Source organism: Sminthopsis crassicaudata, chromosome 2, assembly GCF_048593235.1.
Source record: "Sminthopsis crassicaudata isolate SCR6 chromosome 2, ASM4859323v1, whole genome shotgun sequence".
Taxonomy (NCBI): domain Eukaryota; kingdom Metazoa; phylum Chordata; class Mammalia; order Dasyuromorphia; family Dasyuridae; genus Sminthopsis; species Sminthopsis crassicaudata.
The window spans coordinates 387292115-387319305 of NC_133618.1; the positions used below are offsets into that span (position 1 = coordinate 387292115).

General features: G+C 36.7%; 1 protein-coding gene across 5 annotated transcripts in view; it reads right to left on the reverse strand.

The window, feature by feature from the left end:
* Positions 1-27191, reverse strand: part of SIL1 (SIL1 nucleotide exchange factor) — a 327722-nt gene that overhangs the window by 248736 nt on the left and 51795 nt on the right. Inside the window, exons 1-2 of one of the 5 annotated variants that reach the window (XM_074291469.1) lie at positions 20824-20885; positions 15461-15502 (exon numbers count right to left, since the gene is read on the reverse strand). The exons of the other annotated variants lie outside the window; for them this stretch is intronic. The gene's annotated coding sequence lies outside the window, so the exon portion shown is untranslated. Of the gene's footprint in view, positions 1-15460; positions 15503-20823; positions 20886-27191 lie in introns of those variants that run through there. 5 annotated transcript variants of the gene reach the window in all.

The window sequence follows — 27191 nt, forward strand, 5'->3', positions numbered from 1 at the left end:
TCAAAATCTCAAAATAAAATTTTGCAAGAAACAAGAAAAAAACAATTCAAATATGCTGGAGCTACAATTACAATTTCACAGAACTTGTTAATAGCCACAATAAAGGACCACAAGTCCTAGAATCATATTTATCAACAATTTGAAAAGCTAGGCTGGTGGTCAAATATCAAATTCAGCAAAATTATGTATAATATTGAACGAGAAACAATGGACATTCAATGAACTTGCAGAATTTCAGGACTTCCTATCAACCAAACCTGAACTTAATAGAAACAACAGAAATTTTAATTTATAAGAGTCAATATGAAAGATCAGTTTCAAGGAACTCAACATGAAGAAGTTGTTTTACATGGGAAAAGTGTAACATGTTTACGATTGACATCAACAATATGACAGCTCAAAAGAAAGATTGGGGCAGAGTTAAGGTAAAAATAGTAATTTTCTTATACAAATGAGGTGCAGAAGAAGAATAAACACAGAAGCATGGGAGGAGGGGGGAGGGCTTGTAGTTCTGAAGACCTACTCACATCAGAAAAGAAAAAAGCAGGGGAAGCAAAGGGTGAGGAAAAAAAACAAGGGAGAGATCCATGGGTGGGGGTAGGTTAAGTAATAGCAAGGAAAGTTAGAAGCAGAATTAAAGCAAAGAGTCAACAAGGAAAGAAAAGACATATGTGTCTGTGTGTTGGGGTATGTGTGTGAGTATGTATGTATATGTATATATCTACATATGTATATAAAATGTGTCCTTTTTTAACTATAACCTGCTTAAGGTGGGGGTGTGGATGAAAAGGGGAAAAAAAGAATAAAATTAAAAAGGGGTACAAAGAACAAAAGAATAATTTACAAGGAAGTAATGAAAAAATGAACACTCATGAATATAATTTATTCTACTAATATATATACTTTCTTGAACTGGAATTTTTTGTTACATATTTTGAATTTTCCCCGATACTCTGATGGGCACATGAGAATGTTCTCTTTTGTTTTGTATTTCTTTTCTGTTTTTCTTATTCTGTTTCTTTAAATAAATTTTGGGGAAAAAATTCAAACCAGAAAAATTTAAATGAGACAGAGAGTTTTGTTATATTTGATGACGTCAAATGAAGCAAAGAGAGGTGGGGATAAAGGATTTATTAGGAGAGAAAAAGAGAGGAAGAATTGGGAAATGTTTCTCACATAATCAGAGAACACAAATTAAGAAGCAATGCCTGAATATGCTTATATGATATAAAGATTTTCTTTTTTTTTTTTCCTCCAGTGGGAAGAAAAGAAAAAGCATGCACAATCACTGGTGGGGTTGGGGGGGGAGAAGATACAGAAAGACTGAAAAAGAAATGATATATCATGCCAAACTGATGCTATTTCCTTTTTTGACAGAATTACTAAACTAATAGATATGGTAGTGCAGGGGAGCAGGAATGATGTACATAAAACTTACTTAGATTTTAGGAAAGTATTTATGCCATAAGGATTCACTCCTGGAAGACTCTCATTCCACAGAAGACAAGACTCCTGTTCCATACCTCAAAAGATGGATCCCATTTGTTTGAGGTGGGAAATGATGAAATCCATGGTACTAAGTGGACATTGACAGAGAGTCTAAATTACCATAAACAATCTGGAAACCAAGCTATTCCATGAAGCAAGCAAGGAGGAACACTGATAGCATGATTTTTAGACACTTTAAGTCCCACCCTAGTTGAATTCTTAGCCAAGTTATTTGCATGGATAAAACTAATTTAACTCCACAGTTACTGTACCTACTCAGAAAACCAAGTTATGATGTTAAGCCCCAAAGTTATATTTCCCCCAAAAAAATACTCTCTTTTAAAGCCAAGTAAACTTCTTGGAATTTAGCCTGCAGAATTCAAGCCATTCTCCAATTGATAAATAGTTAAAGGATATGGACAATTTTCAGATGAAAAAATTAAAACCATTTCTAATCATATGAAAAAAATGCTCAAAATCACTGTTTATCAGAGAAATGCAAATTAACACAACTCTGAGGTACTACTATACACCTCTCAAATTGGCTAAAATGACAGGAAAAGAATGATGAATGTTGGAGGGGATGTGGGAAAACTGGGACACTAATACATTGTTGGTGGAGTTATGAACTGAAACAACCATCCTGGAAAGCAATTTGGAACTATGTTCAAAAAGTTATCAAACTGTGCATACTCTTTGATCCAGCAGGGTTTCTACTAGGTTTATATCTCAAAGAGATTTTAAAGAAGGGAAAGGGACCTGTATGTGCAAGAATGTTTGTGGCAGCCCTTTTTTTAGTGGCAAGAAACTGGAAACTGAATGGATGCCCATCAATTGGAGAATGGTTGGGTAAATTATGGCATATGAAGGCTATGGAATATTATTGTTCTGTAAGAAATGACCAACAGGATGATTTCAGAGAGGCCTGGGGAGACTTACATGAACTGATGCTAAATGAAATGAGCAGGACCAGGACATCATTATACATAGCAACAACAAGACTATACAATGATCAATTCTGATGGACATGGCTCTCTTCAACAGTGAGATGACTGACTGTCCAATAATGAAGAGAGACATCTACACCCAGAGAGAGAACTGTGGGAATTAAGTGTGGATCACAACATAGCAATCTCATTCTTTTTGTTGTTGTTCACTTGCATTTTGTTTTCTTACTCATTTTCTTTCCTTTTTGATCCGATGTTTCTTATGCAGCAAGATAATTGTATAAATGTGTTTATGTATGTTGGATTTAACATATTTTAACATGTATAACATATATTAGATAGCTTGACATCTAGGGGAGGGGATGGAGGGAAAGGGGAAAATTTGGAATATAAGGCTTTGCAAGGGTCAATGTTGAAAAATTATCCATTTATATGTTTTATAAATAAAAAACTTTAATTTTTTTAAAAAAAGGAATTTAACAGACTTAAAACTATATTATAAAGCAGCAGTCATCAAAACCATTTGGTACTGGCTGAGAATTATAATAGCTGGTCAATGAAATAGATTAGGTTCACAAGACACAATAGTCAACATTTATAGTAATCCAGTGTAAAGGGCTAGAACTGAGCAAATGCACTTGGATAATGGAACACGTGGGCTACTTGCCAATTGGACAATTCTCTATTAACATGTTTGAAGGATGACCCTCCCCAACTATTCTGTGCTGGCTCGATTGGTGGGTGTGGACAAAGAGGGGGAAGTGACATGAATGGGTAGAGTAGGAAGAGGAAATTGATTCAGTCTCCTGCCAGTGGAGAGAGAGGAAGGAGGTGTGGAGATTGCTAGATCTAATCCCCTGACCAGGACCCCAGAAGACCAAGAATAAAGACTTTTAATTATCGTGACTCTGGCTGATTCTAAGAGATCCAAGGTCCCAACAATCCAGTGTTTGATAAACCCTAAGACTCCAGCTTCTGGAATAAGAACTTGCTATCTGACAAAAATTGCTGGGAAAATTAGAAAAGAGTATGGCAGAAACTAGGCATTGACCAACACCTAACACCCTATACCAAGAAATGGTTGACATGAGTACATGATTTAGACATAAAAGGCGATACTAAAAGCAAATTAGGAAAACAAGAGATAGTCTATCTCTAGGTTTGTGAAGAAGGAAGGAATTTATGGCCAAAGAAGAACTAGAAAACATTACGAAATTCAAAATGGATAATTTTGATTATGTTAAATTTAAAAGGTTTTATACAAACAAAACCAATGCACTCAAAATTAGAAGGGAAGCAGAAAACTGGGAAAAGAATTTTACAGACAAGAATTCTGATAAAGGCTTTATTTCTAAAATATATAGAAAACTGACTCACATTTATAAGAATACAAGCCATTCTTCAATTGATAAAAGGTCAAAGAATATGAACAGACAATTTTCAGATGAAAAAATTAAAACCATTTCTAGTCATATTTAAAAATGCTTTTTAAAAAAAAGGAAAGCAGCTTGATGGTGCAGTGGAGTCAGGATGATCTGAGTTCAAATCCAGCCTCAGGAAATTTAACACTTCCTAGCTGTATGACCATGGGCAAGTAACTGAACTCCAATTGCCTCACGCAAACAAAACAAAAGAAAACAAACAAAAAAGGAATTTAGACTGCCAGAGCAGAGCCAAGATGGTAAAGAATACACAGGATACAGCCTGAGTTCTCCCTAGCTTCCTTCAATCAACATCAGATCAAGCTTCTGAACGGATTCTGGAGTGACAGAACCCACAAACATTTGGGGTATAATAATTTTCCAGCTTAAAATACCTCTAGCGAGGCACTTTTGGCAAAAATACAGCAGCATTGGCTACTCTGTCCTGGTTCAAAAGGCCAGTAGATCAACAGACCAGCTGTGAGACCTCAAATGCAATGACAAAAAGCAAATTGTGAGTCCCTAAACCCTAGCATAATAGGTGGGATTTGGCCTCACTGGAAGTGGGGAAGCCTACAACCCCAGCACAATCAGTAAGAATCCCTTGGCATGCTACATAAGAAACATGGGACAATTTCCCCTATGCCCTAGGAGCAGACCTCAACTTTTAAAAATGAAGAAAAAAGCAAAAAGTGCTCTGATCATAGATAGCAATGGAGACATGGAAAATCAGATCACAAACTCAGAAGAGCATAGCAAAGTCAAATGCCTTTAAGGTCTCAAAATGGAATATGAACTGGTCTTCAGCTCAAAAGGCTCCTTTGGAAGAGTTCAAAAGGATCTTAAAAGAGAGATAGAAGAAAAATAAGAAAAAGAAATGAAAACTATGCAGGAGAGTTATAAAAGTTTTTGGGAAAAAGTCAACATTTTGGAAAAAGAAGCATAGAAACTGAAGAAAACCCCTTCAAAAATAAATTCGGTGAAACATAAAAAGAAAACAATTACTTTATTTAAAAATAGAATTGATGAAGTAGAAAAAAAAAAATCCACTGAACAAAACAACTCCTTTAAAAGTACAATTTGGCCAAATACAAAAGGAAATAAAAACTAAGTGAAGAAAATAACTCACTAAAAATTAGAATTGGACAAATAAGAGTGAATGACTCAATGAAACATCAAGAATAAAACAAAATCCAAAAGAAAAAAAAAAGAAGAAAATGACCTGGAAAACAGATCCGGGAGAAACAACCTAAGAATTATTAGACAACCTGAAAGCCATGATGAAAAAAGAATACTTCAATAAATCATCAAGGAAAATTGCCCTGATATCCTAGAACCAGAGGATGTCATTGAAAAAGTCTAAATTTCCTGAAAGAGAGCCCAAAATGAAAACTTCAAAGATTATTGTAGAATTCCAGAATTATCAGATCAAGAAGAAAAATATTGCAAGCAGCCAGAAAGAAACAATTCAAATATCAAGAAGCCATAATCAATATTATCCAAAACTGAGCAGTTTCCACATTAAAGGATCAGAGAGCCTGGAATATGATATTCCAGAAAGCAAAGAAGCTAGGACTACAATCAAGAATCAACTATCTAGCAAAATTAAGCAGTATTTTTCAGGGGGGAAAATGGACATTCAAGGAATTTAGCACTTTCCTCCAATGGCTTCTTCCTCCTGGTTAATTGTGTGTTTCCACTAGGGAGCTTAGCTCATCTTTTTTTCCTTGTTAATTGATAAATCCCCTTTTCTTTGCTTAAAAAAACAACAATAACTTATGGATTTAGCCCACTTTTAGCAACGTAATAAAACTTTGTCTTTTGATTTGTTTTAAAAAACAAATCTCTTTTTATTCTTTTGGAAAAAGTATATATATAGAGAGAGAGAGAGACAATACAATAGCTATAATTATATGTATTCTAAACTAGCTGGATCCAAAGGAATAATTATTAATGGTTTATTTTGGGGTTTGGGTTAAAAAAAAAAAAGGACTTTATTAATCCTAAAGAAAGCAGTTAGATAACACTTTGAAAAAAATCCAATGGCCTGTACATTCTATATAGACTCAATAACAGGATACAGTAATCAAAAAAGCTAATTCAATCTTGGAATACTCATCAAGAGCAGTTTCGAGGAGCAAGGAGAGGATATTCAGACATCTAAAACAAACGATGTAAAAGTTCAAGACAACAAATTTTAACAAAGCAAAGGGAACTAATACCTCTAGGGAAAGGCAACTGAGCTTGTGAAGGGCCTTGAATTCATAACATACAATAATTTAAAAAAAAAAAATTAGGATTTAAGCATGGAATATAGTTGGGGTTGAGAATGTAAATGGTAGCTTTCTTTAAGTATATGAGGAGTTGTTACAGGGTAGAAGTGTGAAATTTGTTCTATATGACCAGAGAATGGAAAAACCAGAATCAACTGGTATTAGTTTCAATTAGGTAAATTTAATCTTGATGTCCAGAAATCCAAATCCAATCCTTAAATCCGATGTTCATCTCCCAAATGTGCCTTTTCTTTTCTGAAGCCATTCTTTTTAATCGACAGCAAAGATGAAAACACCATTATGTCTAAGCCAGCTAACAACCACTTTTTACTACTTTCTTTTACAAATTCACCAAGGTGACATCTAATCCCATCCCTCATTCTAACAAAAAAGATTCCATTCTTGGAAGCTTCCTCAAGCCAAGGCTTTAATTTCTACTGGTCAGGTCTTAAAACTCTATAGCAATTATTCCTCCACTCTCCTAACTCCACCTACATCCATTTTTAAATATATTTCTAATACTTAGTTGTTTTCAATTCTTATCTAATTATGTCTGTGTACAGAACTACAGAAAAGAGTGAGATAAAATTTGCTGTTGCCTAGTAAGCTGCTGTGTTCTTTTTTATTTCAAGCAAATGTACTAATTCTAGTTCCTTTCAATAGAAAAAAACAAAAATCAATGCCCAGGTTCAACAGTCACAATTTTGACTCCAATAACCATATGCTAAAGTGACAGCAACACAAAACAACTCAGGGAAAAAATAAACTCTTCTTAAAAGATTTCAACAGTCCAGGGAAGAAAACAAATTTAACAAATTATTAAAAATAAAAAACCCAACTGTCAGTGTAAGAAATAAAGACCTACTCCAAATACAAACAATCTGATGCGGGTTGTGATCCCTTTAAGAAACTAATCCTTTCAGATAGATTTATTCCTTTTGATTCCCAATCTTTCCTAGCTGATGCATTATCAATTCAAGAAGCTAGGACCTTTGATTCACAAATCTTGGTCAAAAGCATCCTTCTGAATTCCAATAGGAGATCCAGGCCTGTCCTAGCCCCCCTAGGATCTGAGCCAACTTGGGACTCTACCCACAGGCCCCTTTAGCTAAATCTTTCATTATAAAAGAACCAAGCTGGACTCCTCTCTTTGCAGAGGTTCCTAACATGGCAGCCTTACGCCTGGCATGCCAAAGGATCTCTGCCCACTGGAACACTGGTTCCAGTGCCCTCTTATCTCTACCTTCAACTTTACTAACTAGACTTTAACTTTACTTCCAAACCCCAAAATAAACCTCTTATAGAATAGGTTTTCGGGTCTATAAATTCCTTTACAAGGGACTCTTGTGCCTCATTTAACTCTGTATCCTCACATCGAATCCAAAGGGGTTGCAGAGGAGCTCTATTTGACTCCCTGTATCCCGAACCTGCCACTAGACCTCAATTAAACCTTAATTGCATTTAAGTACCCCAATTCTAAACCTCATCAAGTCAATCTCCCAATGCTCTGAGTACAATAAAAGAAAAAGATATAGGACATAATGAACTTTATATAGAGTAATTTGTTAAGTACCTGTTTCTTCCTTGAAAACAACATCAGAGGTTTAAAAAAAAGGAAGTTTGTTTTGGTTTTGTTTTGTTTTTTTTTGTTTTTTTACTAGCTAAGATTCATATAATGCTTTGAGATTTTTGAAATGTTTTCCTTATCATAACTCTGGGAAAAGATAAAAATATAACCTGCAAACCAGAAGGACAATTCTGAGCTTATATGGATTACAATGAATTTGGAGATTCTCCTCAGAAATAAATGCTTTGCCTTACATTTTCAATAAGTTTACTCCAACAACACAACAACACAGGCCATGGCTCTTTTCAATAGAGCCAAGAGACTTGAGATGGAGAGAGATATCTGAATCCAGAGAGAGAACTATGGGAAGTAAATATGGACAACAGCATCTTTTGTTGTTGTTTAGTTGTTTGTTTTTTCTCTCATTTTCTTCTCTTTTTAATCTGATTTTTCTTGTGCAGCATGATAAATGTGGAAATATATTTAGAAGAATTGCACATGTTTATCCCATATTGGATCACTATATAGGGGATGAGAGAGGTGTGAAAAGAGGGAGAAAAATATGGAACACAAGGTTTTGTGCAAGGGTGAATGTTGAAAACTATCTTTGCATCTATTTTGAAAAATATAAAGCTATTATAAAAAAGTCAAGAAACTTTGCTCTAGTGAAACTTAGCTTCACAGATGAAGAAAATTAAGGCTCAGAAAGGTGAAATGATTATGTCTGAGCCAGGTTTCCTAAATACTTATCCAGGCCTCTTTTCTCTTCACCAGTACTATTGATATGGTGCAGCCTTTAACAGGGATGAAGTGAAATCCAGACAACCTTATTATACACACAAAGGGAGGCCACCAAATTTCTGGGATCCTTATCTTATCAGAAGGACCAAGGCTAGGCCAACCCAAAAGATTCAGCAAATAAGTGATCCTTCTTTCTCTTGAGGGCACACTAATTATAATCTCACCTTACAAATACCTTTATGGCCAAAGCATCTTCATTATCCTATATTAGCATACCCTATTTCCTGGTATCCCATCCTGGGGTGATAGCTATACAACATAATGCACATGTGAGTTTGTAATTGACTAGGACTCTCCTCCCTAACTCCTCCATAACTCTCAAAATCCTGCCATTACTTTTTCTTTCTGATTTTTAAATGCCTCAATTTGATTAGATTCCTTGTAGCTATGATAAAGCCTTTGTGAATTTTTCATATTCACATTCATACTCTTCCAGAACCAGGTATTAAACAGTATCTAATTTTAATAAAATTAGAGATTTAGAAAATCACAAATTAACACTATCTACATGTTATTTTGTTAACTATTTACTAATTACATTTTACTATGGTTCTGTCTCAATCAGTTACTGCCTGAATAGCTATTTGAACATTTCTGCTCTTCACTTCTCCTAAATAATTCCAAAGCAGAGGATTATTACATTTTGTTCTGCTTTTTTCTTTTATATAAGTTCATACATCTCTTCTAATTTTCTCTAAATTCCTCAAGAATATTATTTCTCCAATTACAAAATTAAGGACAGTTCAGCTTTCAAGGAGAACCACTAAAAGAGCAACAGTTTGGAAGTCCAAAAATCTGGTTAAAATTAATCCTTGCTCTGAACCTGTGCAACCTCAGTCAATTCATGAGTTGTTTCTGGGCCTATTTCTGCATCTGTATAATGAAGAGTAAGCACTAAATTATATCTAAGATTTCTTTCAGCTTTAAGACATTGGTGTTGTGACCTTGCAGAATGGACAAGGGACAGAGAAATGACTTTCTCTTTACATTGCACAATCCTATTCTCTCTGCTTGGAACACCCTCCTACTTCCATCAATCCAGACCCATTACAGTATGTGGGACAGGTCAGGTGCAAGACTCCCTTCCCAATTAACTAATCAGAGACATCAGGTACAAAGAGAAAGCATTTATTTAATCCCTACAGGGAACAGCCCAGACACACCTGGAAGCCATCCCAACCCCTGCCATGTGCTCCTGGAACCTGACCTGCTTTCGGCTAGTCCAGGGTTTAAAAGCAAAAGACCAATGGCTATCAATGTTGGCTGCCTCTCACAGGTCATGTCACTTCCTGCAACTTCCTGTATCTCAGCTTCAAAGTTCATCCCTCCAGAGATCAAATGATCTCCCAAGGTCTCAGTTCTGGAAACAGAGATCATGTGACTCAAAAGTGGGAAATAATTCATCCAATCAGTCCCATTCAATAGCATAAAGGACTCACCTTTTTTTGAAGGAGTCTGTTCCTACTAACTTCACTCTGAATTACTGCAATAACTATTCTTTGTATTTCTCTCACTTATAGTTAAATAGATTATTTTTCACATGCGTATTGAAGGGGTTCCTTCTAAATCTATCTCATAACTGTTAGGAATGAACTGAGTGAAGACACTCTCGTGGGAAAATAGCCTTAATTGTGTCTTGAGACTTTATAATAACAAATAGAGTTACAGATAAAAGTTGCAGGTGATTGTATCCTCCAGTTTTCCCATTTCTTAATTAACATTTAAGTACTTCTTTTAAAGCTGAAGATGGCTTTGAATTGTATCGGCTTGTATATCAGTTCTCTAGGGAAATTGACATTAAGAGTTCATTATTGTTAACTTGTATTCTTTTGTTTCTGGGTTAGATTTCCAAGATTAGAATGTAATTCTGGACTCCCCAAACAATGAGAGAAAAAGCCAGCCTTGGTGGAGGGGGAGGGGAGAAGGAAGGGAGGCTTTGGTGTACAGGTTATTTAATCAGGTGTTTCACAGTTTATGCTTTGCACTTTTTTGCTGACATCTTCTCAGTTCGAAAATGTGCTTTCTCGCAAGATCGTAATAAACCCCTTTTTGCTTTTTCTTACTCTGAAAGTCCCTGTTTTTGTGGATGCTACTGTTGCACACATAACCAGAAAACAAGATTTAAGTTCTTCAAAAATAGCCTATTTCACTAAGGAAACAGAAATTCAATAAAAACACTAATTCTCTTTTCAGATTGTCTTATCTCCTCCACTTCTTTTTGTCTCAGATGAAGAAGCTCCTTACTATGTCTCTTTCTCCAGTGCTTGAGATCTCATCACTTCCAAAATAATTTTATTCTCCTAATCATGCATCTTACATCTTTCCCTTTACTACAGCTACTGCCTAGATGATGGGGTTTAGGTTTTGGAGTTCCCTCTCGTAGGGAACTAAATGATAAGATTTAGATTTAGGGAACCAAAATGAGATTAGGGTTTCTGGTGGTCAAGGAGTTAAATGATAAGCTCTAATGGCAGATTTGGGGTTCAGGGAACCAATGGAGAGATTTTGCTCTCCAGCAACTCCTTGGGATTTAGCACAAGAGTAGGGAGTTTTGGGGATTCCCTTTGGCGGCACAGAGGTGCTTTGTAAAAGAAATTACAGACCCGAAAACCTAGATTGATAAAAGGTTTATTATAGGGATTGGGAAGTAAGGTTAGAAATCCTGAAAGAGACGCATAAAGTCTCATTAAGGAAATAGGTGAGGGTAAAGAGAAGGTGACATTGGAAAAGAATATTGTCCAGTGGGCAGAGGCTTCCTTGGCATAGTATGGCATTTTTAGAACCTCTGCAAAGAGAGGATTTTAGTTTGGCTCTTTATAATAAGAGCTTTGGCTACAAGCTGAAGGGGGCTAGTGGAGTCCCAAGTTGGTTCATCTACTAGCTGGGTTTCAGCTTGAGCTGGAATTTGAATAGAATGACTTTCTTGAATAGAGTTGGAATTCTTTTCCTAAGGACTAGAATCAGCCCCACCTAGATAACAAAATGAAATTGTTTGTCTTGTTTCCCTAGGACAGGGTCCCTCACTGAGGCAGAGTTGAAGGAGACTTTCTCCTTCAAGGAGTTTTAGAGTTTTGGGGTCCCTTCTTCATAAATGACTAGGGCTTCTTAATAACATTTCCCCAGACCCCACTACCCTATTCAGTTCCTTCCTTTTCTAAAGTCTCCTCCCTCCTTCACTGACAAATTTGGAAGCTGTCTAACTGAAAAAGATGACAAAAGAAGTAATCAAAGTTACAAGGGTTAACAAAAAACCAGATATATTAACACTCTTGTGGTACCTGCAAATTGATTCTGTTATCAAAAAGGCTCCTTGAAATCAAGCAGAATTGGGGAATAAGCTAGGACTGAGCTGCTGCTACCCATTGCAAACTAGTTCAGGAGTAGTGTTACAACCAACATTCTTTTAGAGTGAGAGAAAAATCCTTTATTCAGTGATGCTCATAAGAAGCAGATGAAGTGAGAATTAACTTTATAATGGTCTGGGTCAGATTCACAATCTTAGTTATAACTGGCTAGATTCACAATCTGAGTTACAATTGGTCGATTCACATTCCTCTTTATTTGCCAATTCCGTAAGTCAAAAGGCTTGTGCCCTATGATTGACTCTAGTCAGTTTGGGCCAATTTGAGTTCTAATTGTTTAGCCAGCTCCTTAATTCACAAGGTGATTGGTTAGAGATATCTAAACAAGATACTTCTCCCTCTCTTCATCCTGTCTTGACAATATTCCTCCCAATCCAATCATTCTGAAAACAATTGAGAATTTTTCAAGAAAAATTACTAACTGTTCATACTCTTCTCCACAAGGATACAAAGACAGAAAGGTCCAATATATTATATTATAAAATATTCCCAGAAACATTTTCTGTTGTAAGAAAAACTGTGAACTAAGTGGGTATCCAGGAATACAAGGGAAGCTTGTGCTATAAGAAATAATATTAGAAATTTAGAGAAAAAATTAGAACTTAAAATTGTAAATTCTATCATGGGAATCTAAAAGGAATCCTGAGCTCTTAAAGACAATGCTAAATCTAATGTCATTTTATGAGTCTTCATCCTTCTTGATCTTTTTATAGTTTTTGACAAAGTAAATAACTCTCTTCTTAAAATACTCTTCTTATCTCTAGTTTTCAAGACATTATCCTCTTCTGGTTCTTCTTTTACCTATCTGACCACGCCTTCTCAGTCTCCTTTGACAGTTCTTCAATTTGGTCACACCTACCAACCAAGAATGGCTAGAAAAACTCTGTTCTGGAGCATCTTATCCTTCACTCCATTTAATCTATCCTATCAAAATAAAAAGTAAAGAAGATTAACTTAGTGTGATTTGTTCTTCTGGGTCCTATTTTACTATCTACATATTTATTTTGTATATCTATTCCCTATAAGTTATTTTTGTCTTGCTCTTTCTTGACCAGTTTCCTTGGCAGAAAAAAAGTAAACATAAGATGAACAGGTTAAACTTTCTTCTGTGCAAAAGATGATCCTATCCCTTCTTTAATTTCCTGGAATTCCCAAATAAAGTTATCATTCACTTCCAAAAAAAAAAAAAAAAAAAAATCAAAATGATTTTACCCAGAAAGAAAGAAAGAAAGCTGAACCAACATAACAGAGACAAATGATTAATGTAAATTGAGTGAAAATAACACTAAAAGGCAGCATATCCAAATTCAAATGCACAGCTCAATCCTAGTTTAGGAAGGCAAGTGATAAAAGAGATGGGGGGAGGGTACAATATACATTCAGCAAGTTTTCTTAAACTTTTTCTTTGTTGAAGAAGTGTTTGGAGGTCTTCAGAAAAAATGATTTTAAACAAATCAATAAAATGTTTTTTTAATGTTATCTACAGGTACTTTTGTGAAGATTTCAAATCCATCAAATGCCAGAGAGCCAGGACTCTCTTTTCTCTGCATTCCAAAAAAAAAAAAAAAAAAAAAGTATAAAAAACTGGACAGGAATAAAAGACTTAAAAAAAATTCCACTTTAAATAATTTTTATAAAGGGCATCAGACCATTGCAATTAAACCACCTGCAAAAATATTTCTGGTCACTGATCTATGCTAGTGGAAGGAAGAGAGAGAGAAAGAGAGAAGAGGGAAGAAAAAGAGAAAAATGCTCTTAGAGCCTTCCCTAGAAAGGACATTTCCAGGGAAGGAATGAAAGGACTTCTAAATGCCATTATTAAGTCAGCACCGGAAAGCTGTATCAACAGTCTGATATTCTTATTATCAGTTACAGAAACAAATAGAATGTATTAAGTGTTTACTATGTGCCAAACACTATATTATGCAAACAAGACTGCCCTCAAAGAGATTGCATTCTAAGGAAGATAAGTGGTAAACAGGAAATAAAAAACAGAAAAGGGCAAAGACAGCCAGTGGAGGCTTGATTCTCAGCAAGATACAAGATACAAGACACAAGGTAAACAATATTACGTGAACCCAGAGTAATCAACTCAGAAGTCTAAATTTCACATAGGAAGGATGTGAAAAAATGGAGGTGCTACAGTTTGGGGACCAGAAAGTGGAGAAAGGAGATCAAAGTAAAAAAGTAACTGCCTCTATCACATATTGTCCAGAATTAAATGAAAGTGAGGAAGACAGGAAAAACAGCTCTTCAAAGACCTGTTATTTAAGGGAATAGTTAGGAAGAAACAATACTGACTAGCCTCTGCTACTACTGATGGAATATAGCTTCTAGGGGATACAGCAATAATTTTATGGTCCCCAGACCTTAGGGGGCTTCTGTTCTAATAATCTGCCAGTGATTCTAAATCTTCTGGCTTTGGAGTCTGTGATCTTGAGGCCCTCTGATCTAAGAATGCTATTTTTCTGTCAATGATTGTAAAAGTCTTCTGGCCTAGGCATATAATATTTCTTCCCTTAAACTTTAGGGAAGACATATTAATGATCCTGACTCTATCTAACTTCAAGACGCTATTGTTCTGATAATCTTGTTTGTCAATGATTCTAAAGTCTTCTGGCTTTAGGATAGTTCTGGGTCTGGTGGTCAGTGATAACCAAATTTCTGAGACCACTGCTCAGTTCTACTATAAAATTAGCATAGCAATGACATGAACTGGATAAATTTGTCTCCTCACTCTTGGCTAAATTCTCTTGGAATGTAGACTTCTTCAATTCCTGTTACAATTACGATAAATTTTACCCCTTGACTTTGGATATGGGTTCAAGGCTGTAAATTCTTTTCAGACACCTTGCGATACTAGTTGTGACCCCTAATTTTTTTGGGTCCCTTCCCAACCTCAACATTTCATGGCCCATACGGGAGAGTCTGGCTTCCCCTGGCTTGATTCCCTCCTTATCAAGGTAAGTCCTCCACCATTTTTTCTCCCACAATCCAATAGCTGGGACACCCCAAGCCACTGGGAAAAGGCTTATTCGGGTCATTGTGAGCTCTATGCTCAGCAAGTTTTCCTTAACTGGGGATGCCCAGACTTGGAAATTCTTGCAATTTTCAGGAAAGTTTCTAGGGAATCTTTGCCACTTTTTCACTTTCTCCTCTGCCAGAGGATGGCTTTTGGCAAATATGGGACAGTTCTCTTTCATGTCATTTTTGTCTGTGTCTGTCTTTGTACAAAATGTCTGTATCATGTTTGTTCTATGAGCTAGATTTTATTAGTTGGAAAGATTTAAAACGCAACCAGGAAGAAAAAATGTCTATGCCATGGATAGAATGCTGGGAAGATTTCTTAAAAAGCTTAACTTTTTTTTCTGTGCATTTCAGCTATGGTCAAATTGGAAGCTACTCAAAAAAGTTAACTAATCCTAAATTAAAATAACATCTTAGCAGATTCTCAAAGTTTTGAGAGCAATGATTAGGAAGTTTGGCAATTAGTCATTTTTAGGTTGCAAAAAAAAATTCCTGAAACAATGGAGATCATTCCAGGAGAAAAAAAAGAAAAGAAAAAAAAAAAAAACCCAGTAAACAGCAACTTTTTACTAACCTTTCTCTGACTTCTTATCTTGTCCAGAGTCCCCTTCTGCTCCTTTGGAAAAATATCCCAGAAAGTATTAAAGGACCTTCTACATTACACTCTCTGGAGTCCTGAATGTATCTTACAAGATCAATATAGCCCAAGTCCCTCTGTTAACTTTTCTCATCTCAGGTCAGATTAAGAAAAGAGAATTTTAAAGAACTGTAGGGAAACTCAAATTTTGCCTCACCTGTAGAAATAGGGGAAACAGCAAAACTGTGGGAACCCCACACAACCTTACCAAAACACCTCCCCAGCCCAGCTTGGGGGAATGGAAATGGAGTGGGGATCAGGCTCCATGGTCAGCATTCCCTGAGTCTGGCACCTGAAACTACCATCAAAGGGAAATCATGGCACCAGTCACCCTTACCTTCATCAGATTCTGTCCAGCAACTGCCTGGGAAGAATCTGGGTATCCCTTTCAGCACCCAACATGGTAGTGTGAGATGAGAAAGACACTCAGTGTCTGCATTTGGTAAACCCACCATTGTAGAGGAACGAAGATATTGGGGAACTCTGAGAAAAGTATACTTGAAAGGATACTTAGAACAGGGTGTTTACTCAGTGTGATTGATGAGATAATGGTTCTCTAGTTCACATATACTTAGTACTTAGTATGGTGATGTAATGGTTCTACAGTTGGCACATGCTCAATGTGCTGTGGTGATATAATTGTACTAAGGTATTTAAGAGCTGAGGACTTGAAATAAGCAGACTTAAATGAGTGTGCTTGCAAGCTCAATCTCAGACTCAGAGTCTCAGAGAGTCACAGGCACAGAAGAGTAGGGACTCCATTTTTGACCATCCTCCTGGCGCTCCTGCCTTCATCACTTCTCCCCTAAAGACCAAGTTCTGTCCAGAGATCCTCTGGAAAGCTAGCCTGGACATTACACATCATACTCTGTTTCAGTTGTGGAAATAAATTAGCTTTGTAATTTATGGCAAATTATTTTATCTCTGCCCAGTTTTCTGATATGTAAAAAGAAATAATAAATGTTGTTATGAAGATCACATGATTGCAAAAGTGCTTAGCATAAAACTGCTTTATTGGATATAACTGCTTTATATTTGATAACTTTATGGGTTGTTTAGATGTGACCAACAGATAAATGATTTCTGTGTGTGTGTAAAGTAATTTGGAAATTTGTTTGAGATATGATAGTAAAAGCAATTTTAAAGGAGCTCTATTTTAAAGCCCACTAGAGGGATGTGTAAAGTGTAATCAATCTTTTTGTACTAATAGTGTTAAAAGAAGAGTTTGGGAACTTTAGAAAAACAGAAAAGCAGTTTGCTACTACTTTAAAAACTCATGGCCCCCCCTCATCTACTTTTGAGTTATCTAGAATCAGACTTCTAAAGGCCCTGTCAGTAAAAACTGGCACCTTAACCCTTTTCCTCGCTCAAAAAAAGAGAAATGATTTTTGTGAATTGGAAAATAAGCAAATGACAACTCAGTTTGCTAGAACATTTAATTAGAATGTAGGGAATCTCATTAACTAAAGTTAAGCCAATTTTAAAATCTGTTCTATCTCACTTTTGAGAATTGTCTTGCTTTCCCCCTAAAACAAAAGAGATATGTATTTAAGGGAATAGAAACTACAACTAAGACTATATGGCTATTCCTTAGGAAAATCCTAAAATAGTTATTTGGAATTAATTATCATCATGTTAAATCTAAAATTGGTAATTAATGTATGCAGAACAGGGATAATGTTAAAGTCTTATCAGTTCACCTCCATATGAGATGTGCATCACCTTTTCCTTCTTCATAGAGTGGAGGGAAGTACCAAAAGCACAACCCATGAAAACATTAAGAATAGTTGGATTGGGTAAGCTCAGCCCTTTCCCTGGGGTCTCTGTCAGCTCCCCTTAATTTGTAAGTATGCCAGTTTTCTTAAAACCATCAGATTAAGCAAGGTCATGAGCCCTGAGAAATGAGCCCGTTTAGGTTTTATAGTTTCTAAACAAGGAATATGTTTTCTAAGAATCTATAATCTTGTATAATGATTGATCCTTTGCACCAGGGTAAGTTTAAACATATAAAACGTGTTAAACAAAATGTATGTAAGTCCTGGGAAACTTTTTAAAATAAGGTATCTAGCCCTAAGCTGCAATTAGTAGAATTTGCTATTAGAGATAAAATCTCTTGAGACTGTAATTGATATTCTTTTTGAGTTTTGAATTTGATTTGATTCGTCTGGTCAGTAAGTCAATAATCCACCATTCAAGAGAAATGTCATAAGTTACTCAGAGGAATGGCTTCCTAAACTGCCATAGGTGGATGTCTTATCTGGGCAAGAGTTGGGCGGATCATCTTAGTCTCTACTTAAGGTGGGATCCTTCTGACTTGGTTTCCCAGTTCTATTTCTTTGTTTCCCACCTGAGTCTGGCTATGAGATGGAATTATTATTGCATGATCAGCTGTCAAACAGATCTAAGGATGCTTTATCCTATCATGTCTATGCTCTCAGGCTGAAGCCTGAAGAACCTATTTTTATGCTATTATAATCATTTCCCTGCTTTTTCCTCTTATAGCAAATTTCTATAAGCAGAGCAAATGATCACTATAAGCCATAAACCCAATGCAAATATACCAGGGACACAATGGTTTTCTACCTTAAATCTTAAAGATGCTTTCTTTTGCATACTATTGCATAAAGATTCACAATCTCTTTTTGCCCTGGAAGGGGCAAATTCAGGGAATTATAACCCTCATTAATTAACATAGGCAGTCATATCCATAACACAGAAGTAGCTCAGGGCTTCCATGACAGTCCTTACATATTTGGACAGGCATTGGCTATCCAGTATGTAGATGATGTCTTGATCTGCAACTGAGAGGCTTCTCTGGCTGCAGCCAAACAAATCCCTAACACTTCCAGCTTCCCCCTCCCTCACTCAGGGCTTTATTAAGTTTCTTTATCTAAAGGCCACACAGCCTATCTGTCTGTTAAGTCTCTGAAAATTAAACAGATGGTGAATAGTTTACAAGGGGGTCCAGTTTTCTTGAAAATGGGGAAAGGAAGACTGGTTATTCTGTAGTGACCTTCTATAGCCCCTTGGAGGCTAAGCCACTCCCCCCAGGACTTCTGCCCAGAAAGCTGAACCTATTGCCCTTACTAGGGGGTTTGGATCTGGGGAGAGGAAGGAAAGCAAACATCTACAGAGACTACAAATATGGTTTTCATACTTTGTACACTCATGGGTCTATGTGGGGAAAAAGGGGACTTTTGACAGCAAAAAATTCTCCTATTAAATTGCAGTTATTGCAAGCTATCAGCAAACCTAGAGAGGTTTCTAATATATTTTGTCAAGGACACCAGGAGATTCACTGCAGGCCAAAGGAACAAGCTTGCAGATTCAGCTATCTGAGCTGCTGCTCATTTGCCCCTGACTATGGCAACTCCCTGACTCTTACACCCCTTCATTTAGTCAAGTCCTTGTGGAAGAAAGGTTTACACCCTTTCTCCTTTTGGGTGGTTTCAAACACCTTCAGGCTGATTTAATCCCAGAGGCAAGCCAGTGGGAACTTCTTCCTGGTCTGCCCAGCTCTTAAGAGAGCTACAATGGCTCAGCCTTCACTTCTCAAATAATTCAAAAGGTGACCAAGGCACTTAAGATTACTGATCATCTCCACCCTGTCTGGTGGCCTCAGTCTTCTGGGAAGATGAAAAAACTAATCACACCTTCAAGCAAGTCTTTACTTAGTTGTGCCTGGACCATATAAGGTCATTCTGACTACTCCAACCCGAAGGTTTCCCTAGCTGGACTCATGTTTTTAGAATTAAAAGTGCTATTCCTATTACTTCTTCTCCCTCAGACATTCCTAAATATTCCTGTGAATCCCAGAGAGGACCTGAAGCTACTCTTCCACAGGACTCCTGGAAACATACTGGATAGAGAAGGATTAATTTGTCTGTCCTTCTCTCCCTCACTCTAGCTTTCTTTCTTTCTTGTCATTTTCCATTTTTTCCAGGTGTACTTTTAATAACTCCAAGGATAAGGGCTTTGCTCCTATATTTTCTCTCCAGCTCTCGTGGTGTCACTCTGTGGGCCCCCACCAGTAGAGAGAACTCCTTAGTCAGGCTAGAGAATTCTGTGGGCAGTGGGGGCATTCAGGATTGTTGGGTATGTCTTCAGCATCCTCAAGGCAGCCCACAGACAGGACCTGATGCATTATTTGCAAAAGCTCCATTCCCAAAGGTCGCCATCCTCACTCCGGATGCCATCCCATTTGTAATAGCTACCCACTCCCTCCCACCAGGGGAATAACTTTAACCTGATTATCCCTCATTTTCTTGCTGGAAAGGATCTTTTACCCACATAATTGTAGTAGGATATCCATTCCAAAATTATTCTGGCAAACTCGCTCATAATGTTTCTATGCCAACTTCCTTGAAGCTTCTGTATAACCTTCTGAGAACTAACATTTCTATTGGTAGATTTATTTCCCCCAGACTCCAAGCTATGAACTTCCAACTATTTGTTCACCCTGAATACTGTCGGCTAACATCTAATACTCAACATTCCCCTGAATGTGCTGCTCCCATCTTTGAGTCACGTGCCTCCCCTCCTCAGTCTGGACTCTACTGGGGAGGGACAGCTCTACACCCCTTATCAGCATGAAGCAGCTCCAGAAGATGAGATCTTTTTCCTTTTGTCCCAAATGAATTTGGGGTGCAAACTGCTTAAGAAGTAAAATTATGTAATATAGCTTCTAGGGGAGACAGTAATATAGCCCTTAGGGGGTCTGTTTTAACAATCTGTCAGTGATCTTCTGAGATCCTGAGGCCCTCTGATCTGAGAATGCTATTCTGTTAATGATTATAAAAGTCCTCTGGCCTTGGATTATAATAATATTTCTTCCCTTAAACTTCAGGAAAGATTATTAGTGATGCTGAGACTAATTACTGTTCTAACAATCTTGTCTGTCAATGATTCTAAAGTGTTCTGGTCTTTGAATAGTCCTAGGTCTGCTGGGTCAGTGTTAACCAAATTCTTCAATTCTACCTCTAGGCCATAAAATTAACATAATGATATGAACTAGATGAATTTGTCTCTTTGCTCCAGGTCCTTTGCAAAATTCTCTAGAAATTTAGTCTGTTTCAATTGGTGTTACAATTCTGATAAACTTTGCCCCTTGACTTGGATATGGGTTCGAATCTGCAAATTCTTTTGAGATACCTTGTGACACCGGTCTGTGATCCCCAATCTTTTGGGGTCCCTTCCCAACTTCAACACTATTATATAGTCCTTTCCCCATTTCTTTACCAACATAATTCTCCCAGGACCAAGATGGGAAAGGAAAGAGAGAGCTCAGTACTATCAGATACCTGCTATCACTCATGAGACTGGGCCAAGGAATGATGTACAGAGAAGACTTTAGCTGATGCTCCTGCATGAAAATCACAGAGAACAGACTCATAGGGAAACAAACATGACTGAAACTGTCTGGGGTCCCCTCCTACTGGTGAGGTCGTGAGTAACTAGATGGGGTTGACAGAAAGAGCCTGAAGTATTGATAAAATTATTCCCTGAGTCAGGCAGGGAAAGCCACTGATGAGGATCAGTTCAATTTTAGAGTCCCACCCTCAGTGGAGATCTTGGGTAACCCCACCCTGCTATGTTCAGTCAGAAATCTGGGTTATATCAAACTCCTAAGGTTAAATTTCCCCAAATCTGTCCATGGCTCACATCTTTGCTGAATCTTTTTAGGTCAGTCTACCACAGCACTCTGCTTCGTAGTTTCTCTCCCCTTTTCTCTCCTCCATGCCATATAGCGTCTCTCCTCCCATCGCCCCACTATGTCTCCTTCTTACAGCTAACTCTTTGGAGTGCTAAACTTTTCTATGGCTCTAGGCTGTAAGTTAGGAACACATTCCAACCCCATAGGGTTCCCTTTCTCCTGGTTAATTGTGAGTTTCATGGGGCAGCTAGGTGGCGCAGTGGATAGAGCACCAGCCTTGAATTCAGGAGGACCCGAGTTCAAATCTGGTCTCAGACACTTAGCTGTGTGACCTTGGGCAAGTAAGTCACTTAACCTCAGCCTCAGGAAAAATAAAAAATTGTGAGCTTCACTAGGGAACTTGTCTTTTCCATTATTGTTATATGTCTCCCAACTTTTATTTCATTTTTACCATATTATATTTTTTATTTTGTCTGTAACCTCTTCTCCTAAATAAATCTACCTTTTGCCAAAGAGAATGATTATTGTGAATTCTTCACATGACTAAATCCTAACATTTGGTGTCAACTTCATCATTTGGTGCTAAATCCCAAACACCATTTGGAACTTTAAATTGCTCTCCTAATCACATGACTATCACCACCTCCCTCCAACTCCATCCCAACCCCAGCAAAAAAAGAAAAAAGAAAAAAGAGAGAGAATATGGAAAAGTCAGAAGGACCAGAAATAGAAATACTATTTTATTATATTATGTCAGGATTTGGAGAGAGAATAAGTAGGAAATAATTGTCAAGACTTTTAGTAGGCAAGAATAGTTAAGATGACACAAGAAAATATTGCTAACTCCTTTGTATAAAGGGGAGAAAATCTCATCTTAAATTCATTGTCAGCTGCATCTTAAGATAAAGAAGGGGGGAAATTTCCATACAAGCAAAAAGAGAAGTAGATATGGAAAAGAGAAAACACTCACTGACAAATATTGAAGAAGTCAAAGAGAAAGTCTTAAATCAAAATGATGTGAGCAATATAAAAGAATCAAGTAACAAAACTAATAGAAGGGCAAGATGAATTGGCATAAGAAAAGATGGCAGAAATTCTAAAAAAACAAAATGAGGACAAGTCTTAAAGAAAAATAAATATGGGAGCAAAAAGCAATGCCCAATAAGAATAGCAAATGAAAAGCCCAAATTATCATAGAACTCAATACCAACTTATCAAAGCCTCAGAAGAGAGCTCTTAAACAGTTCAAATAGCAAGTTAACTGAAATTCCAAAGTGAAGAAGAATTCTCAATTTAGTATTAGGAGAAATAATTAGAGAAGTTTCCCCAGGACAAAAAAGCCAGTCAGCATTCCCCAAGAGGAAAAACGGTCATAGGATCCCAACATGAAGAAATCTAAAATTCAAGTGTCTGAGACATATCATTCTTCTAAGGACAAATTCTTGCCAGTCCAAAGAGAAAAAAGAAATTACATAACACCATACTACATATTATAATATCCCCAGGCTTGGCTGTAATTTTGAAAGGAAGAAGGCAGAGTTGGTTTAAAAAAATAACATATCGGGGCAGCTTGGTGGGCAGTGAATCAAGCACTAGCCCTCAAGTCAGTATGACCTGAGTTCAAATCTTCCTAGCTGTATGACTGTATGACCCTGGGCAAGTCACTTAACCCCAATTGCCTCAGCAAAAATAAATAAATACAGGACCCACATTTAACACCACATACTAAGATTAGATCAAAATGGGTCCAAGATTTAGGCATAAAGAACGAAATCATAAATAAATTGGAGGAACAGATGGTTTACCTCTCAGACTGGTGGAGGAGGAAGGAGTTTGTGTCCAAGGGAGAACTAGAGACCATTATTGATCACAAAATAGAACATTTTGATTACACCAAATTAAAAAGTTTCTGCACAAACAAAACTAATGCAAACAAGATTAGAAGGGAAGTAACAAATTGGGAAAACATTTTTACAGTTAAAGGTTCTGATAAAGGCCTCATCTCCAAAATATACAGAGAATTGACTTTAATTTATAAGAAATCAAGCCATTCTCCATTTGATAAATGGTCAAAGGATATGAACAGACAATTTTCAGATGATGAAATTAAAACTATTTCCACTCATATGAAAGAGTGTTCCAAATCACTATTTGTAGCGAGCTGTCGTCTCTAGAAGCTGCCGGATCACTCTCTGGGAAGAGATCTGCTGTGTCTTCTACTCAAATCTCTCAGACAGATTCTTCTTCCTGTAGTGAACCGTTGTCTCCAGGCAGTTGCTGTTAACTCTTGTCCTTAGAAGTGACTTCCCTTCCTGCAGAGAGCCCCGTCAAGCCTGATGCAATTCAGAGTCTTCTCCTCTTCCTGGAGTGCTGTCCTCTTTATCCTCCCAGAGAATGGGCGTGGGATAATGCAAGGGCTTCTGGGAAGAACCACCTCAGCCAATGAGCCTGCTCCTTCCATCAAGTCAACCTGAGTTCTCACCTTGTAATTGTCCAACCTGAATTCTCACCTTGTCACTATCCAGACAACCTGAGTTCTCACCTAGTAATCCTAACAACTATTGATCAGAGAAATGCAAATTAAGACAACTCTGAGGTATCATTACACACCTGTCAGATTGGCTAAGATGACAGGAACAAATAACGATGAATGTTGGAGGGGCTGTGGGAAAACTGGGACACTGATGCATTGTTGGTGGAGTTGTGAAAGAATCCAACCATTCTGGAGAACAATCTGGAATTATGCCCAAAAAGTTATCAAAATGTGCATACCCTTTGATCCAGCCATACTGCTACTGGGCTTATACCCCAAGGAACTACTAAAGAAGGGAAAGGGACCTGTATGTGCCAAAATGTTTGTGGCAGCCCTTTTCATAGTGGCTAGAAGCTGGAAGATGAATGGATGTCCATCAATTGGAGAATGGTTGGGTAAACTATGGTATATGAATGTTATGGAATATTATTGTTCTATAAGAAATGACCAACAGGAGAAATACAGAGAGGCCTGGAGAGACTTACATGAACTGATGCTGAGTAAAACGAGCAGAACCAGAAGATCATTATACACTTCAACAATGATACTGTACGAGGATGTATGCTGATGGAAGTGGATTTCTTCAACATAGAGAAGAGCTAATCCAATTCCAATTGATTAATGATGGACAGAACCAGCTATATCCAGAAAAGGAACACTGGGAAATGAATGTAAACTATTATTTTTACCTTCTGAATCCAATTCTTCCTGTGCAACAAAAAATTCGGTTCTACACACATATATTGTATCTAGAATATACTGTAATATATTTAACATATATAAGACTGCTTGCCATCTGGGGGAGGGGGTTGGGGGAGGAAGGGAAAAAATCTGAATAGAAGTAAGTGCAAGGGATAATGTTGTAAAAAATTACCCATGCATATGTACTCAAAAAATGTTATAATTATAAAATAAAATAAAAATTAAAAAAAATACATATATATATATATATATATATACACACACACACACACATATCATATTTTAAAACTATATAAGATAAACACACTAAAAAAGTGAACATAAAAATCAAGAACTCAAAGAATTTACTGAAAAACAATCAACTATTTCAAAAATCCTACAAACAGCTGGAAAGAATTTTCAGTTGGTGAAATAAGATGTTATCAGTGAAAATAATAGAATGCAAAAATATTAAAATAAGCTTTTGAAAGAAAATTATTTCAGATTCTAAATAATTTGTAGAAATGAGTATAATTAAGAAGAAAGAAGTTTAAATAAATCTAGGGTTAAATTGTTTTAAAAAAAATTTTTTTAAAGCAGGAGAGGCAGTTGACAAGTCAAGAAGCAAAACTTTAATCAAAGGGAGTCAAGCTAGTTTCTAATTTAAAAGATAAAAGATAAACACTTTTTAAAGCTATATTGACTAGTTTTGATAGCAAAAAGTTATGGGAAAAATAAGATACATTTCCTTTCTTCTAGACAACATTAATAAAGAAGAAAAACTTAAGACAAATATAATTTAATTCCTATTAAATGTTATTCCTCTCAGCAACTTATTAAAAAGAAAAAAAGGTACAGAATGAACTATTAACAATAGGAAAAACAGGAATACCGGGAAAAAAACTTTTTTTTTTTTAATTTAGAATTTTTTTTCCACAGTATATATGCATGAGTAATTTTTTTTTATAATATTATCCCTTGTATTCATTTTTCCAAATTATTCCCCCCCCCTCCCTCCACAGCCTCCCCCCAATGACAGGCAATCCCATACATTTTACATATGTTACAATATAACCCAGATACAATATATGTGTGTAAATACCATTTTCTTGTTGCACATTAAGTATTAGATTCCGAAGGTATAAGTAACCTGGGTAGACAGACAGTAGTGCTAACAATTTACATTCACTTTCCAGTGTTCCTTCTCTGGGTGTAGTTGTTTCTGTCCATCATTGATCAACTGGAAGTGAGTTGGATCTTCTTTATGTTGAAAATATCCACTTCCATCAGAATACATCTTCATACAACATTGAAGTGTACAGAGATCTTCTGGTTCTATTCATTTCACTCAGCATCAGTTGATGTAAGTCTCTCCAAGCCTCTCTGTATTCCTCCTGCTGGTCATTTCTTACAGAGCAATAATATTCCATAACCTTCATATACCATAATTTACCCAACCATTCTCCAATTGATGGACATCCATTCATCTTCCAGTTTCTAGCTACTACAAAAAGAGCTGCCACAAACATTTTGGCACATCCAGGTCCCTTTCCACTCTTTAGTATTTCTTTGGGATATAAGCCCAATAACAGCAATGCTGGGTCAAAGGGTATGCACAGTTTGATAACTTTTGGGGCATAGTTCCAAATTGCTCTCCAGAATGGCTGGATTCTTTCACAACTCCACCAACAATGTATCAGTGTCCCAGTTAGGGGAAAAACATTTAATACAAAGTATCTAAATTATTAGATTGATTTAAATTTTATAATTCATATCTATCAAATAGGCAAAAATGATAAAAGAAAAAATAGTCCACATTGTAGGAGATACAGAAAATAAGCTGTAAAATGATTCAACCATTCTGGGAAACAACTTGGAATTCTACAAGAGTCACTCCGTTATTCATCACCTTTGACCCGTGAATTCCAGATTTGGGGAAAATATTCAAAAAAAAAAAAAAAAAAAGTAAGACAAACTGTCAAACCCCATACATGTCAAAATACTTATAACAGCACTTTTTGCAACAGTTAAAAATTGGAAACAAAGTGAATATCCATAGACTGAGTTCAGGGGGAGGTTACTGCTCACAGAGGAAAAGATTATACAGAAAAGAAACCTCCTCCCAGAGAAGGATTACAATTGAGAGACAATAGGACTTCACAACTGGGCTATAAAAAATTTGACAAAGGTGCAAATTCAGAAAAGTACTAGAAGACCTATATGAATTGATGCTGAGTAGAAGACAGAAGCTTGAAAAATAATGTCTACAATGACTAAATAAAACTATCACCACAAGGTAGACAAAATGATTTTAGGATAATCTTGACCTCAAAAGTAAAGACAATAAAATATACTTACCTTCTCCCAGTCGAGGTGGGAAGCTATGGGCACAAAACATTAGCCTTTTGCTGTCAGATAAGGGGACTATTCTGGTTAACTATGTGACTGTTTTTTTCTACTTTACAAGAAAAGATTCAATAGTAGAGGAGAGAAAGGTATATAGGAAAACAATCCTGACCTAACCCTAGATCCCCAACTCTCTAGAGGAGCAGAAGTAAGGGAGGAGGGGGACAGAACATTCATGTAGAGATATGCAAAAGAGATGGTTAGGGAGGAAAGGGCGACATGGCTGAATCCAGACCTAAATGCAATAGGAACCATGCCACAGCAAAGGGTCCTCTGAGGCTGAAGAGCTATTTATGCAGTCAGCCAATAAACATGAATTAAGAACCCAGGGACAGCTAGATGGCCCAGAGGATATAGACTGTCAGGAAGACATGAGTTTAAATCTGACCTCAGAC